Source organism: Brassica oleracea, chromosome C9 (assembly GCF_000695525.1).
Source record: "Brassica oleracea var. oleracea cultivar TO1000 chromosome C9, BOL, whole genome shotgun sequence".
NCBI lineage: Eukaryota > Viridiplantae > Streptophyta > Magnoliopsida > Brassicales > Brassicaceae > Brassica > Brassica oleracea.
The window spans coordinates 21891103-21895117 of record NC_027756.1 but is presented as its reverse complement, the minus strand read 5'-3'; the positions used below and the strand labels follow the sequence as shown (position 1 = coordinate 21895117).

Genomic DNA, 4015 nt, shown 5'->3' with positions numbered 1-4015 from the left:
CACACGCACACAAACTGGATCGATACGGGATGCTAGTGCCGTCGAGATCAAATCTCTAAAAAGCTTGACGAACTATTCGTCCTTTTGTGGTTTTGGTTTACGTGAGATTAGCGACTGCCTAAAACTCCACACGTCACTTAATCTTATAACATGTATATATATATAAAGACGTTGAACCTACGTTAGGTCACACGGGATGGGCTGGGACAATTATTAGTTTGCACCCACGTCCACCCATTACGTTAATATATTAACATGCACATTATAAGATTACATATATCATATATATATATATATATGATTATTCATAAACCCAATATTGATTTTAATCTATATTAAAACCAACTATTATTTGATCCAATTTGCTTAGGTGTGTGACCCTATAGGATCATATAATATCAGCAATGAATTCTCAATTCATAGATTATAAGCGGTTTCTAGCAAAACATTACAACCACCTAATATTATATGATTGTCAAACCTCGACACTACGACTTCTACTAGAGTAAGTACAAATGATTTTAGGACATTCCCAACAGTGAGGTCTCCGGCGTTGTTGACGTACAATGTGGATAACAACTTAGCTCCCAAAGTTGAGTTCTTTCTGGAGGAGATGTGGGGGAGGTGAAGAGGTTTCCTCAGTATTTTTCTTTTAGCTTGGAGAGGAAGATAAAGCCGAGGCATAGGTTGCTTAAGGAACACGGGAGTCTTATGCTCTTGTCGGAGATGTTGAAATTTAATGATGGACAGTTTAATAACTTGCTTTTAGAGCTTCGTCTTAGACCATGATTAACTCGGGGTTCTTAGAGTGTGGTTCTTATCGGAAGTTAAGAAACTGTTTCTTAACTTCCGCTAAGAACCTCGGGTTAATCATGCTCTTAGGTCTCTTGATAGAAGAATGTGAAGCTTGTTTGACTTTTATTTACGTTTAGCTTTCTTGATGTTCTTTGTTGTTTGAATTTGCACAATTTTTTTGAGGGATGAGGTTGTATATAGTTTTGTTTGTCACACCATGGAAACATGGATCTAATCACTCAAAAGTTATGAGGAAAGTTTATTTGTAATTGTCCACTTTCTGGATGTTGGAATTTGATATGTGAAGTTAGTTTATAAGAAAAATGTTGTTTCACATGAGCTAACACATACTTTTGCTTGAAAGATTGGATTGGGTGAATGTTAAGTTAGGTCATGAAATGGATAATTAAGAACTCAGATAAGAAAAATTGCTTTTGAGATTGTGTGCTCTCAAATAATAGCGGATTGTGTGTTTTGAGATAAGACTCGATCCATAGCAAATCCTACAACATGAAAACGTGATTTAGGGGATCGAACTTAAGGGCAAAACAGCAGGAGTAGACATCGATTAAAAACACTTTTTCTGACTAAATTTTATGTATTAAATTTAAAAGTAACCAAGTTTACAATTGTTAGAAAAGATCTTACAATTGAGAAGTCATACATTTGAAACCAAACATACGAGAAATGATAGATAAGAAAATCTTGAGATGACTCTCTAGAAACTTCTAAAATGGTGGTAGGTAGGTAGGTAAATAGCCTCGTCGGCCTCCTCCGCCTCCACGCCACCTATTTTTTCGTCCTCCTACCAAGGTCCATTGCATGTCTTGGTTTTTTGAGTGGGTTTTATTGACCTTCCTCCTCGGGTTCTTTGAGAAGTACCTATCTCAAAACCTGAACCCAATTCTAAAGTCGCAAAAGTACCACAATCTTGCATGGCAAGAGGCGAATCAATTAAAGCATCATCTTCCAAGAAAGGTTTCTCAGAGATGTTAATGTTGGATGGAAAAGTCTCCATAAATTTTTGGGAACTTGGAGCTAGGGAATCCCCTGCTAATGGTGTGGTAATAGACTGAGTTTCTGGTAGGGGTACCTCCTTTTCTTGTGAGGTATCTTGTTGTTGTAGAGGAACCTCTTTTTATTGTGAGGTGTCTTGTTGGTGTAGACGTAAAGGACTTAATGCAACCGGATCTTCAATAACTGGTGGTAAATCTTGATCATTGCTGATTTCTTTTTGAACACCAAGATGGGTATCAGTGGTGGCAGATTCCTTTAGTGGAGTAGTGGCCATAGGTGAAGATGTTTACGAGAGATATTCTATATTAACCACATGCACAATTGAGGTGTCTTCACCTCGGTCGATGTTGTTGTTAGTTTGTGGAGTGTTAGGAGGTAAACGACATCTCTTCTCCTTATGCCCTAAATTTCCACATCTCACACATGTTGAAGGTATCCAAGTGTATTCAACTTCAACTAAATAGATGTTACCTTGCTTGTCATCACAAGCAATCAATTTAGGGAATGACTTCTCTAATTCCATCTCTACCAGAATTTTTGCCTCACCCATTTGGGTGGGGTCAAGACGAGGTTTGTGGGTTAGAATCGGTTCCCCGAGTCCTGAAGCTATGTGGCTGATACCTAAGCAAGAATAACACCTATCTGGGATATTCTTAAGATTCACCCAAACTGGCAAAGTCGAAATCTCTTGACTTTTGAGGGTTGTAGCAGGAGACCATGGTGCTACAAATAATATACAGTCATCAATGTGCCAAAAACCTCTCTCAATAACCCATTTTCTAATAGCTTCATGAGGAATATGGAACATAAAGGATGACTCTCCGTGCTTTTCTATAGATACGGTACAAATTCTACCCCATATCTTATTCACAACAGCATGAACTAAACCACCATGCGGCAAAATACAGTTGTGAAACTGTCCTATAATATATTCATCATGGTTCTCTGGTCCTAAGAGAAGGACTTTAGATGGAATGATCACCTCCGGAGTTCCATCAATGCGGAATGTAGGATTTGCATCTCGGAAAAGATTTCTTTAGCTGGGTCCATTTTTTCAGCCCATGGGAACCGGTAACTACCGTCAGGTTTCAACAAAGGTGGAGGAAGCTTGTTCATCGGAACTGGAGTCTTTCCATCCTGCTGCTGCCTCCGCGTCTTTGCTCGGGAGCCGTCCGATAGTGAAGGCCAAGATGCTTTGTTCGGGCCAAGCTGAGCATTGTCATCTCTCGGTGTAGCAGGTGATGTGAAGTGGAGTGGCTTTGCCCAAGCACCCAAGTTACGGGTCTCCTTCAGACGTTGAGAAGTGACAGAGCGATAATGTTCTTCTAACTCTTCTGGTGTTGGAGACGTTGATTTCATTTCAGGAGAAACATGATGAGAGACAGTGACCATGTTAGGTTGCTGGTCCACATCGCAAAAAGAATCGTCAGGAACAGCCTCCTTCTTTTGGAGACCAAGAGCCACCTCAGAAGCCTGTGCAGAGGACTCTGCTGAAAGAGACGCTGTGGAAAGGGTCGCTGTCGGAATAAGTGAAGCCTCAAAAACACTTTCTTGCAGTATATGTAAAAGGTTAAAAGAGATAATTTTTGAAAATGAACGTTAGTTGGATTTTTTTTAAGAGATATATTTAAACCATGATTAACATGAGTTATTAGCGGAAGTTAAGAAACTGTTTCTTAATTTTTAAGTAAAAAAATTAAAAAATTCATCCTAAGAACCCCAGGTTAATAATGCTCTTAGAGCATCTTTATCGCAAAAACCTAAAACAGGTTTCTAAAAAAAAAAAAAATTTGTTTTCTCTGAATAAAAAAAAATATTAAAAAAAACCAATACAAAAAACACTGCAAAGTCGTTTTTTATTTGGTAACTTTTGTAATCGGTTTTTAGTGCTTGTGTGGGCTCTCCACGTTAAGAAACACAGTAAACACCTGAGATAATGGTGCTCTTAGCGGAAAAAACTTATTCTAAAATATGACACTTGGCATTAACAAAAAATAAAAATAAAAATACATATAAAGAAAAATAAATAATAAGCAAATATATAATATAAGAAATAGAAATGTTACATTAAACAATAATAAGTAAATATACAATATAAGGAAAATAAAAAGTAAATATACAATATAAAAAATAGAAATATTACATTAAACATCTATCATAATTTATCAACTGATATAAAAGTAAAAAAATTAGATTACGTAAA

The 4015-nt window shown here is 37.1% G+C and overlaps 1 pseudogene; it reads left to right on the top strand.

Annotated features, from left to right (window-relative positions):
* LOC106314565 overlaps positions 1–789 on the top strand; it is a 6923-nt pseudogene extending 6134 nt beyond the window's left edge.
* Positions 790–4015: the final 3226 nt, after the last annotated feature.